This window comes from Acinonyx jubatus, chromosome B2, assembly GCF_027475565.1.
Source record: "Acinonyx jubatus isolate Ajub_Pintada_27869175 chromosome B2, VMU_Ajub_asm_v1.0, whole genome shotgun sequence".
NCBI lineage: Eukaryota > Metazoa > Chordata > Mammalia > Carnivora > Felidae > Acinonyx > Acinonyx jubatus.
The window spans coordinates 108,882,074-108,896,077 of record NC_069385.1 but is presented as its reverse complement, the minus strand read 5'-3'; the positions used below and the strand labels follow the sequence as shown (position 1 = coordinate 108,896,077).

At 38.8% G+C, this 14,004-nt stretch overlaps 1 non-coding gene across 1 annotated transcript; it reads right to left on the bottom strand.

Moving 5' to 3' along the window:
• Positions 1–12,363: 12,363 nt before the first annotated feature.
• Positions 12,364–12,540, bottom strand: LOC113598997 (U11 spliceosomal RNA). Its single transcript, XR_003419751.2, has one exon. It is a non-coding gene; the product is annotated as a U11 spliceosomal RNA (small nuclear RNA).
• Between the last annotated feature and the right edge of the window lie 1,464 nt (positions 12,541–14,004).

Sequence of the window (14,004 nt, the reverse complement as noted above, 5' to 3'; positions counted from 1 at the left end):
CCTTCTTTCAGAAAGGGGGTCACGTGACTATTTCTATCCACTATAGACTGAATGGAAGCACTTCCAGGCTCTATCAGGAAAGAATGGTTATAAGATTTCCATGCTCTTTCCTCCTTTGCTGTGGCAAATGAGGAAGCCACATGTTACAGATGGTACAACCTGTCAGCCTAGGTCCCTGAGTGACTGTGTAAAACAGAGTACCACTCCCAACCCTGAGTTGAACATACACTATGAGCATGAAATGAAGCTTTGTTGTGTAAAACACTGAGATTTTGAAGGATAATTTGCTACCACAGTACAACCTTGACGAATGTGACCATTATGAAAATGTTTTTTTGGTTGTTTTGTTTTGCATCTGTATTTTCTGACTCTAAAAATTAAAAATTTATAAATTAAAAATTAAAAATTTATAAAAATTAAAAATCTATAAAATTGTTTAAAAAAATAATTAAAAATCTGCCAAAGGGTGTGCCCTATCTTTGTATTAGCCTAAACATGAATTTCAGTTACTCATGTTTTTGGTGGGATCTAAACAAACATGAAGAAAAGTTAAAAGATGTTCACAGACACTTGGAGTCAATACATTTTATTTATTTTTTTTACACTTGATCTTAGCCAAAAGACTGAGAAGCAATTATTATTATACTTTTTTAAGATTTTATTTTAGGGACGCTTAGGTGGCTCAGTCGGTGAAGTGTCCGATTTCGGCTCAGGTCACGATCTTGTGGTTTGTGAGTTCAAGCCCTGCATCAGGCTCTGCCCTGATGGTGCTGAGCCTGCTTGGGATTCTCTCTCTCCCTCTATCTCTGTGACCCTCCCCCATTCATGCAAAATAAATACACTTAAAAAAATAATAAAGATTTTATTTTATTTTTATTTATTTATTTTTGAGTGAGGGAGAGAGAGAGAGCGAGCAGATGAGGGGCAGAAAGACAGGGACAGAAAGAATCCTGAACAGATTCCACCCTGTCATTGTGGAGGCCAAGACAGGGCTCGAACTCACAAATATGGAGAACATGACCTTAGTCATAATCAAGAGTCAACGCTTAACCGACTGAGCCACCCAGGTACCCCTAACGATTTTATTTTATTTACTTATTTTTTTAATGTTTATTTTTGAGAGAAACAGAGTGTGAGCGGGGGAAGGACAGACAGAGAGGGAGACAGAATCCAAAGCAGGCTCTAAGCTCTGAGCAGTCAGCACAGAGCCCGACAGGGGCCCAAACTCACTAACTGTGAGATCATGACATGAGCTGAACTCAGTCGCTTAACCGACTGAGCCCCCCAGATGCCCCTAAAGATTTTATTTTTAAGTGATCTCTATACTTAGCGTGGGGTTCGAACTCACATCCCAAGATTAAGAGTCACACACCCCACCAACTGAGCCAGCCAGATGCCCCTGGAGTCAATACATTTTAAATCAGGATTAGTTAGGGGCACCTTGCGTGGCTCAGTTGGTTGGGCATCAGACACTTGATTTCAGCTCAGGTCATGACTTCTTGGTTCATGGGATCCAGTGGGCGAAGTCAGGCTCTGTGCTGACAGTTTGGGATTCTCTCTCTGCCCCTCCCGCTTCCCCACTCACGCCCACACACTCTCTCAAAATAAATCAATAAACTTTAAAAAATTGATAAATTAAAACAAAATAAATCAGGGTTAGTTATACTCTATATCAAATTCTCCTCTTCAATCCTTCTCCCATACTGAATAGCTATTTTTACCAAGGGATTTGGCCTCCATGGTGTAAAATTGCAAAACTCTTCTGCTTCTCCTTCACATCTGCCTTATGCATAGTTCTTTCCATGTCCCGCATGAAACCTCTTGCACATTCCTTCACTTTTTAAGTATTTTTCAGTCACAAGAATAGTCTCATTGCAGTAGTGAAAATGTTTTGTCCAGGGTAACAAGTACCACTCTAAACCTCAGTTTATGAGGTTCTCCCATTCCCCAGCTCTTGCCTGCTACAGATGGGAAATTTGCTGTGATGAAGGGAGGAATGCCAGGCTTCTCCACATCGCTGCCTTTACTCCTCAGTGTATATTGCTCCTCTCCCACTGGCCAGCTGCTGTTTCTGAACTGCCCTCCTCCAGCATTTGGTGCAGGAAAAGAATGGATTAGGGGGAAAGGGCCGTCTTTCCTGGGTGGTGCAGAATACGGTTATCTTTGAAAGTTGGTTTCCCATGCACGTGGAGGATTCACACATGTTGGCTCTTTCTCTTGTATGTCACCTTTGTGGGCTTTTTTATGGCTCTCCTGTTGGGACCTCAGTGATGCTTCTTCTCTGGTTGACTGCCTGTTACTTTTCTCCCCACAGTCCCTGGCCTTGTAGAGATTCATCCCACATAAAACTCACTCTCCTGGGGTCCCTTTCCTCTTTGGGCACACATCATGGGAAAGATCCTTTCATTTATTTGCTTGTTTGTTTTAAGTTTTTATTTAAATTCCAGCTAGTTGTCATACAGTGTAATATTAATTACAGGTGTACAATCTAGAGATTCAACACTTACATACAATACCCGGTGCTCATCACAACAAGTGCCCTCTTTAATCCCCATCACCTATTTACCCTGTCACCCCATCTGCCTCCTTTCTGATAACCATCAGTCTGCTCTCTATAGTTAAGTGTCTGTTTCTTGGTTTGCTTCTCTCTCTCTTTTTTCCCTATGCTTCTTTGTTTTATTTCTTAAATTCCACATGAGTGAAATCATGTGGTATTTGTCTTTCTCTGATTTATTTTGGTTAGCATAATACTCTAGCTCCATCCATGTTATTGCAAATGGCATGATTTCATTCTTTTTTTATAACTAATATTCCATTGTATATATACACCATATCTTCTTTATCCATTTATCAGTTGATGGACATTTGGGCTGTTTCCAAAATTTGGATGTGATAGATAATATTGCTATAAACATTGGGGTGCATGTGTCCCTTTGAATTAGTATTTTTGTATTCCTTGGGCAAATACCAAGCAGTGCAATTGCTAGATCATAGGGTAGTTGTATTTTTAACTTTTTGAGGAACTTCCATACTGTTTTCCAGAGTGGCTGCATCAGTCTGCATTCCCACCAACACTGCAAAAGGGTTCCCCTTTCTCCACATCCTCACCAACACCTGTTTTTTCTTGTATAGTTGATTTTAGCTATTCTGACTAGTGTGAGGTGACATCTTATTGTAGTTTTGATTTGTATTTCCCTGGTAATGAGTCTGTTGGACATCTGGATGTCTTCTTTGGAGAAATGCCTGTTCATGTCTTCTGCCCATTTTTTAATTGGATTGGGAAGGATCCTTTTAAAATGATTCCATGTTGGTTTCTTTGTGGGGACACTTGGCCCACCGGACCACTTACGCATCTTTGCCCTGCTAACAAGGGCAGTGCAGTTCACTCTCTATCCCACACACCTTACTTGCCATGTCAGTCAGCTGGCATCTTGCTTTTGAACTTCCTCAGGTGAGAGTTAGGATATCATTCCCTACGGACTTCCAGACCCCAGGAGATACATGCCAAACATTCTGAGAGGTGCTAGTGGAAGCCTCTAAGTCACTTGGCCTTAGGTGAAGGGAACAACCCTTCTCCCTCCCCAGAGTGGCAAAGAGGAAATTCAGAGCCCACAGGTAACTCCCAACACAATCCTCATTCTCATATACAAATTGTAGAACATTAGTAAAGCTGGCCGACTGGATCACAATCTCTTCCCATCTCCCTTTGAGGTGGATGGTGGGGGAAAGAGGTGCCTGGCATCTATTGTGTTCCTTTCTGCTTTTGAGGCCTTTGCTGAAACTCCAAAGACAACAGGGAGAATCTAATTAACATCCTGTCACAACTGCTATCTGTCACCAGTTCAAGAAACTCTTACTAGACCCCCAATGAAAATGGTGAAATGGGTACACACACACACACACACACACACACACACACACACACACACTGCAGCAGATGTATAGCAATGACAGATAAAACCTGAAAAGGGAAAAGAGACCTAGACTTTAAGACACAATACACCTTCCCTGTGAATATGTGCAAATCCACAAACTTCTGAGGCTTTGAAATAAGTCTAGATAGAAGTAAGGGTAGCCATCAGAGATTTCACTCCTGTGTGTGGAGATATAAGTGCCTCCCAGGAAGAGGAGGACCTGGGCCAGGTTTTCAGCTTGAAGCCAAGGACACTCCAACCCTATGTGCAACCTGAACACAACTATTGCCAAACCTCTGCTTGGGGCTATAGCTTTATGGGAAGCTGTGTGCCAAGTAAGCGGGAGAACAAAGTTGTTGAGTCTTTAGATGAGAACTGAGCTTAGGCACTGCCTGTTCAGTGATTGGAATGGCTGTACCTTTATATCACCAGCTCCTATATGCTAGCAATAACCAATTAGAAAATATGATTTTATGTTAAACATGGTGGATTCAATCCATGCATTATCACTATTAAGTCCCTAAACCCCTCTAAAATGACAGTAAATGTTTCATTTGTCTGTTTTTTAAGGTGTATACTCCTACATTCAACCTGTAAATGTGAAGGAGATAATGCTCCATGGTGTGGAATTTTGACCAGTGGGAGACAAGAGCCTGTGAATAATTAATCTCCATTTCTTCCATTATCTCACCTCTCCCAGGATGGTTTGTTTATTGAGGACACGGTGTCCAGATCCAGCAATCACTTTCATTTAGTGGCCACCAGGTATCTGATGAAACATTCTCCTGTTGTTTCTCCTTTCTTTCCTGCATCACTCTCCTTGTCCCTCACACCTGCACCCTGGACTCCCTAATAATACAATGAGGCTCTGGTTTAGGGGGAACCAGGCTAACACAAATGACAACAAAAAGAATGATATACTTGACTTCACCACAATGAAGAATTCCTGCTCATCAAATGGCACCATTAAGAGAATGGAGTTGGATGGGAATGCAAGCTGGTGCAGCCACTCCGGAAAACAGTATGGAGGTTCCTCAAAAAACTTAAAATAGAACTACCCTATGACCCAGCAATTGCACTACTAGGCATTTATCCACAGGATACAGGTGTGTTGTTTCGAAGGGACACATGTACCCCCATGTTTATAGTAGCACTATCAACAATAGTCAAAGTATGGAAAGAGCCAAATGCCCATCGATGGATGAATGGATAAAGAAGATGTGGTATATATATATACAATGGAGTATTACTTGGCAATCAAAAAGAATGAAATCTTGCCATTTGCAACTACATGGATGGAACTGGAGGGTATGATGCTAAGTGAAATTAGAGAAAGACAAAAATCATATGACTTCACTCATATGAGGACTTTAAGGGACAAAACAGAGGAACATAAGGGAAGGAAAACAAAAATAATATAAAAACAGGGAGGAGGACAAAACAGAAGAGACTCATAAATATGGAGAACAAACTGAGGGTTACAGGAGGGGTTGTGGGAGGGGGAATGGGCTAAATGGGTAAGGGGCACTAAGGAATCTACTCCTGAAATCATTGTTGCACTAGATGCTAACTAATTTGGATGTGAATTTAAAAAAATAAATAAAACAAGTTAAAAAAAAAAAGAAGACATACAGATTGCAAGTATGTGCATAAAACAATGTGCAAACATCAGGAAAGGTAAAGTAACAGTACAATGAGATAGCACTAGAAAACTATTAGAAAGGAGAAAAAACTGAAATTTCAATTACTGGTGAGAACACAGAGTAACAGGGGCACTCATACATTACTGGTGGGAATATAAAATGATATATCAAATTTAGAAAACATATATACTTTCAAAAAATAGGTGTGTACATGTTTAAAATTGTTATATCATCTTGGAAAATGACCCTTTCTGTCATTTTTTAATATCCTTTTTATTCATGATAATTTTCCTTGTTCTAATGACTATATTGTCCTTATACCCATTGTAGTTTTTTTTTGGCTGTTTGAATAGTATATCACTTTTACTTTTTTTACTTAATATAATTTTCCTTCCTAAAATATTAACCATATTCACATAACATGGTTGAATATGATTTTCTTAATCCACCCTGAAAATCTCAGGCTTTTAACTTGTATATTTAGATCATTTTCATTAAAATCATTGCTAATGTGAAAAATAAATAAATAAAAATAAATAAAAAGTCAGTATGGCTCTAAATCATACGCTGATATATACAGAAACTTAATACAAGGAAAGAAGCATTTAATATCATTTCTGCTGAGATGCCCTCACTGACCATCTGTAATAAATTAGATTCCCCTTGCTGACATCCTTATAATATCTCCAGTATAATTATAATTGCTTGTTTAATATCTGTCAGCTCTGTGAGACTAATGGGCATGTCCATTTTGTTCAAACTTGTAAAATCTACATGTAGATTTTATAGTAAAAAATACATATTTATAGTCAATAATTTTGTAATATATTTACTGTGGTGAGAATTTGGAAATGTGTGAGCTGCTAAATCATTATGTTGTACACCTGAAACTAATTTTTTTTTAAAACGTTTATTTATTTTTGAGACAGAGAAAGACAGAGCATGAACAGGGGAGGGGCAGAGAGAGAGGGAGACACAGAATCCGAAACAGGCTCCAGGCTCTGAGCTGTCAGCACAGAGCCCGATGCGGGGCTCGAACTCACGGACCGTGAGATCATGACCTGAGCCGAAGTCGGACGCTTAACCGACCAAGCCACCCAGGCACCCCTCACCTGAAACTAATTTAATATTGTATGTCAACTATACTTCAATTAAAAACAAAAAATAAAGATAAGTTTAAAAAAAGAGAATGGAGTTGGAAAAGATATGGTACACGTAAAAAGGACTCGTATATACAATATATAAACAACAGTTAAAATACAAGAAAAAGACAGACACCTCGATCAAAACATGGACAGAATATTTAAGTGCTCAAAAGTGGAAATCCAAATTGCTAGTAAACATGTAAAACCTCACAAATAATCATGAAAATGAAAAGTAAAACCATAATGAAATAACACTTTACACTTACTAACAGGGCTAAAATTCCAGATGTTGGTGAGGAGGTAGAACAAAGGACATGCACATACACTTCAGATGGGAGTGTAAGTTGGCACAGCCCCTTTGAGAACAGTTTGGCATTATCTGCTAAAGTTGAAAATGACTATTTAATTCTATTCCTAAGTATATATCCTAAGAAAATCATGTGCAGGTATACTGGGAGATGTGTGTAAGAATGCTCACAGAGGGGCGCCTGGGTGACTCAGTTGGTTAAGGGTCCAACTCTTGATTTAGGCTCAGGTCGTAAACTTCTGGTTGTGAGCTGTCTCCTAACAGTGCAGAGCCTGCTTGGGATTCTCTCTCTCCCCCTCTCTCTCTGCCCCTGCCCTACTCACATTCGTTTATGCTCTCTCTCCCTCCCTCTCTCTCAAAATAAATAAGTAAACATTTTTTTTAAAAAAGAACCCTCACAGAGGCTTTATTTGTAATAGACAAACAGTCCACATATTCTTCAACAGCAAAATGGATTCACTTTGTATGTTTATAGAATGGCATACTATACTGAGTTGAAAATGAACGAACTGCTTAATTCAATAACAGAAATAAATCTTAAGAACAATATTGAGCCAAAGAAAATAGATACAAAAGTACTACATACTGCATGATTCCATTTGTAAAAAATTTTCTAAACTGGCAAATTAAACTATAGTGAATAGGAGTGCATTCTTAGGTGGTACATTATAAAGAAAAGTAAACTGAAAACCCTAAGAATCAGCAGGTGGTCATCAAAAGTGTGGAAGGCGCTGTGATTCAGGAGAATGGAGAGGGGTCTTTTGGGGTGTTGGCATTGTTCCAGATCTTTACTTGGGTGATTGTTTTTCCAGATATCAGCTTTTTCATAACTTAGTAAACTGCACATTTATGTTTTACGCACCTTTTATGTACAGTATGAAAATTTTTACAATATAAAAGGGTTAAAGAGAGAAGACAAAACTGTAGCCTATGAAATTTGAAGTCCAGGGGCGCCTGGGTGGTGCAGTCGGTTAAGCGTCCGACTTCAGCCAGGTCACAATCTCACGGTCCGTGAGTTCGAGCCCCGTGTCAGGCTCTGGGCTGATGGCTCAGAGCCTGGAGCCTGTTTCCGATTCTGTGTCTCCCTCTCTCTCTGCCCCTCCCCCGTTCATGCTCTGTCTCTCTCTGTCCCAAAAATAAATAAACGTTGAAAAAAAAATTAAAAAAAAAAAAAGAAATTTGAAGTCCAGATGGTATTATTTTTGTGCTAGCAAGCAATTTATGTTCCTCAGATGTGGTAGCCAGCCTCCAAGATGGCCTCCCATGATCTCTGTCTCCTGGTATTCACATCCTTGTATAGTCCCCTCCTATATGGCACTAGGTTTGGTCTGTGTGACCAATATGACAACTTACAAAATAATTTAAAAACTAACATTAATAGGGGCACCTGGCTGGCTCAGTCTGTGGAGCATATGACTCTTGATCTCAGGGTTGTGAGTTTGAGTCCCACATTGGGTGTAGACATTATATATAAATAAAATCTTTTTAAAAAATGAACACTAGCAACAATATGAACAGCTAACACAAATGTTTATGAAACAGCTAACATTTACAGCAATGTATCCCAAAGTGTAATATATACACCTGAAGTAATTATAGAGATTTATGTAAAACAAACTTTTATATGTTAATAGACAAGTGTTTGCTTAATTGATTACAAAATGGCTTGCTGGGGTGGGTGACTCAGTCAGTTGGGCATCCAACTTTGGCTCATGTCACGATCTCACAGCTTGTGAGTTTGCACTTTGGATTCTGTGTCTCCCTCTTTCTCTGCCCTTCCCCCCCCCCAAAAAATAAATAATAAAACATTAAAAAAATTTTTTTAATGGCTTGCTGAAGCATCTGAGTGGCTCAGTCAGGTGAGTGTCAGACTCTTGATTTCAGCTCAGGTCATGATCCCAGGGTTGTGGGATTGAGCCCCACATTGGGCTATGCACTAAGAGTGGAGCCTGCTTAAAATTCTCCCTCTCTCTCTCTCTCTCTCCCTCTGCCCCTCTGCCCTGCTTGTGCACTTTCTCTTTCAAATAAATAAATAATGAATTTAAAATGGCTTGCATATAAAATTTATATCTTCATAGATATTGCTAAATTGGAGGCAAAGTAAAAAGAAGTTAAGGTGATTTTTAAAGTTTATTTATTTATTTATTTATTTATTTATTTTATTTAATTAATTTATTTATTTACATAATCTCTATTCTCAACCTGGGACTCAAACTCATAACCCCAAGATCAAGAATTGCATGCGGAGGACCCCTGTGTGACTCAGTTGGTTAAGCATCAGACTCTTGATTTTTGGCTCAAGTCATGATCTCATGGTTTGTGGGCTCCAGCCCCATGTTGGGTTCCATGCTGTCAGCTTGGAGCCTGCTTGAGATTCTCTTTCTCCCTCACTCTCTGCCCCTTCCCCACTCACATGTGTGCTCTCTAAATAAATAAATAAATGAATAAACATTGGGGCACCTGGGTAGCTCAGTCAGTTGAGTTTCCAACTCTCGGTTTTGGCTCAGGTCATGATCTCATGGTTCACGGGATAGAGCCCTGCATCAGGCTCTTCTCAGGCGGAGACTGCTTGGGATTCTCTCTCCCTCTCTCTCTGCCCCTTTCCCTCTTGCACTTTCCGTCTCTCTCTCAAAATAACTAAATTAACATTTAAAAAATGAGTAAACATTTTTTTAAAACCTACTACCAAAAAAAAAACAACAAAAAAAAGAGTTGCATGTTCTTCAAGTGAGTCAGCTGGGCACCACTAAGGTTGACTTTTATTTTATTTATTTTTTTTAATTTTTTTTTAACGTTTATTTATTTTTGAGACAGAGAGAGACAGAGCATGAACGGGGAGGGTCAGAGAGAGGGAGACACAGAATCGGAAGCAGGCTCCAGGCTCCAAGCTGTCAGCACAGAGCCCGACGCAGGGCTCAAACTCACAGACCGCAAGATCATGACCTGAGCCACCCAGGTGCCCCCTAAGGTTGATTTTTAATGTTAAGGAAACTGTAATACTATAGTATTCTTCTTTTTTTTTTGGTTAAAGTTTATTTTATTCATTTTGGGGGGGGGAGGGAGAGAGAGAGAGAGACAGAGAATCCCAAGCAGGCTCCAAGCTGACAATGCAGAGTGAGACATGGGGCTCAGTCTCATGAATCATAAGATCATGGCCCGATCCTAAACCAAGACCTGGAGCTTAACCGACTGAGCCACCCAGGGGCCACCAAAATCAATTGTATTTCTATATACCTATGGAAAGAAACTAAAATTTGAAAAACAGGCCTATTTTCAATAACTTCAAAAAATTCCAAGTACTTAGAATAAATCTAGTAAATGAAGTATAAAATCTCTTCAGAGAAAACTATAAAACATTAATAAAAGTAAGTAAAGAAGATCTAAATAACTGGAGGGATATACCATATTCGTGGACTGAAAGACTCAATATTGTAAAAATGTTAATTAACTCTTCCCAAATTGATCTATAGATAGAGTCGATGTAATCCTAACATATTTTTTGGCAGGAATCAACAACTTGATTTGAAAATATGCATGGAAACACAAAAGTTGAAGAATGGCAAAAGCACTTTGCAAGAAGAACACTACCAGATATTAAGACTTATCAGAAATCTACAGGGGCACTTTGCTGGCTCAGTTAGTAGAGCATATGGGGTCATGAGTAAGAGCCCCATATTTGATGTAAAGGTTACTTTAAAAAAAAAAGATTTATCAGAAAGCTACAAATTAAGATTGTATGATATTGGCACAATGAGACAAATAGATCAATGACTACAATTCAGAGTCCAGAAACAAATCCATGCTTGTTTTAGGACAAATTTGTCACTGCAGTGCACTGGGAAACAGAAGATATTTTCAGTTAATGGGCTGGGTCTGCTGGGCATATAACTACAGGAGAAAAAAATGAATCTTGACCTTTATCTAATACCATACACAAAAGTTAATTCCAGATTGATATTATCTACATGCAAATTTCAGATTGTAAAAGGTAAAACAATTAAGTTTCTAGAAGATGACATAGGAGAATGTCTTCATGACTCTCAATAGGCAAAGAAAGATTTCTTAAATAGGACACAAAAAGCACTAACTGTAAATGAAACAACTGGTATATAAGACTATATTAAAAGTGGAAACTTTGGTTGCTCAAAAGACACCATTAAGAGAGTGAAAACATAAGTCATGGAATGAAGGACAATATTTGCAAAACATCCAAGAAAGAGCTTGTACTAGTATAAAAAACTTGCACATCAATAAGAAATATATAGGCAATCCAATAAAAAATGGGCAAAGGACTTAAATAGTCATTTAAGAAAAGAAGCTCTCTGATGGCCATTAAGCATGCGAAAAGGTGCTAAACTGTCTTAGTTATCAGAGAAATGGGAAAAGATACACTGTACTAAACACTTATTAGGTTAATTAAAGGATTAATACAGCCCTCTCATACAGGGCTGGTGGGCATGTAAATTGGTACAACCACCTGGGAAAACTGTTTGGCAGTATTTACTAAAATTGAACATTCTCTATGACCCAGCATTTCCTAAGCATATGCCCATCAGAAATATGCACATTTATGCATCAAAAAAGATATATGTACAGGGGTGCCTGGGTGGCTCAGTTGGTTAAGCATCCAACTCTTGATTTCAGTTCATGTCATGATCTCATGGTTTGTGGGTTCATGACCCACATTGGGTTCTGTGCTGACAGTGCAGAACCTGCTTAAGATTCTCTCTCTTTCTCTCTCTGCCCTTCCCCAGCTCACACACGTGCTCTCTCTCTCTCAAAAATAAATATATGAACATTTAAAAAAAAGACACGTACAGAAAAATTCTAGAAATGGATAGTGTTGATAGTTGCACAACATTGTGAGTATACTTAATGCTTTTGAATTGTACACTTAAAAATAGTTAAAAAGTTAAATATTATGTATGTTTTCCCACAATAAAAATGACATACAAAAACGTTCTTATGGCATTATTTATAATAGTCGAGATTTCAACTGTATAATGAACACATTGTAGTATATTCATACAATGGAATACCATATAGCAATGCAAAAAATAGACTACAGTTATATGCAATAACTATATGAATTTCACAGATTCAATGTTGCATCAAAGAAGCCAGACACACAAAAAATACAAACTGAATGATTTTATTTATACTGGGTTCAGAAAGCAGGCAAAATTAATTATGAGGTTTGAAGTTCAATGGTTACATGAGGGGGGCTTCTGGAATCCTGAGAATGTTCTATTTCTTGACCAAGATGTGTTCACTTTGTGATAATTCATCAAGCTAAACACTTAGGATTTGTGCACTTTTCTGTATATAGGTTTCAATTTGAAAAGTTTGTAAAAAGGGGCACCTGGTTGCCTAGTCGGTTAAGCATCTGACTCTTTTTTTTCTTTCAGGACCAATGATCATAAGCTGCCTGGGTACCAAAAAATTATGCTTCTGAAATCTCTTGATGTCAATTCCGCACGAAGAGCAATGGAGCTGCCCTATGTGTGCCACTCACAACAGAAGCCCTTTTTTAAGCATCTGACTCTTAATGTCAGCTGAGGTCATGATCTCACTGTCATGGGATCGAGCCCCTTCTCACACACTGAGCAAGGAGACTGCGAGGATTCTCTCTCTCCCTCTCTCTGCCCCTCCCCGTCTATCTCTCACAAAATAAATAAATTTTAAATAAACAAATCAACCAACGAACAAATAAATAAACAAAAAGTTTACAAAGAGGAGATGAAGACACAGTCCCTGCTCTCATATAACTTAAGGTCAAGATGAGTTGTATGAGAGTCGTATGTTTATTAGTAAACAAACAAACATAAAATTACAACCGTGATAAGTATGATGAAATAAAAGGCATGGGATGGTCTGAGAACATATAGCAAGGAGATCTGACATGGCCAGAGAAGTTAAAGAGGGCTTCCCAAATAAGTGATGTTGGTGTTGAGTTCTGAAGATGAGAAGGAGGCAGAAGTGGAGGGTAAAGCCTTCTAGGCAGAGGGAACCCTTTATCTGGGACTTCCCAAAATTTTCATTTTTCATTGTCTTTGGCTCTGTCCACTCTAGTCACCTAGTCAGTCTGTACGTATTCCTGCTCAGGACTGAGGGGAATAATTTCTTTTCTTTTTTAATGTTTATTTATTTACTTTTGAGAGACAGAGAGCGCAAGCAGGGGAGGGATAGAGAGATAGAGGGAGACACAGAATCCGAAGCAGACTCCAGGCTCTGAGCTGTCAGTGTAGAGCCCGATGAAGGGCTGGAACTCACAAACTGTGAGATCAAGACCTGAGCTGGAGTCAGACACTTAACCGACTGAGCCACCCAGGTGCCCCAGGACTGAGAGGAATAATTTCTTGACACACTTGTAACCCATTCCTGACATGAGGTTTGGAAACAACTTGCAAGTTACACAAATTACAGAGCTTTTTTTATTCTTGAATGGTTTGAGAGTAAATTGCTACCTATTGCCCCACTGTTTCTGAGTACTTCAGTAGGTGTTTCCTAAAGTAAGGACATTATCTTACATAACTTCCATACAATAAAGATTAACATTGATAAAGAACAACCACTTAACTTGCAGACTCTGCTCAAGAGCCTCTGGTTGTCCCCAAAAGATCCAGATCATAATCATAACACTGCATTTAAGTTTTATATCTCTTTAGTCTTATTCATCAGGAACAGTTCATTTCTTTGCTTGACATTCATGACCTGACTTTTTAAAAGATTATTTTAAAAGATTTAAAAGCCACCAGGGCACCATGGTGGCTCAGTCGTTTAAACGTTCAACTTAGGCTCAGGTCATGATCTCATGGTTCGTGAGTTCAAGCCCCACATCAGGCTCGACACTGGTGATGAAGAGCCTGCTTGGGATTCTCTCTCTCTACCTCTCTCTGCTCCTCCCCCACATTCTCTCTCTCTCTCTCTCTCTCTCTCTCTCTCTCTCTCTCAAATAAATAAATAAACTTTTTTAAAATTTTAAAAAAATAATT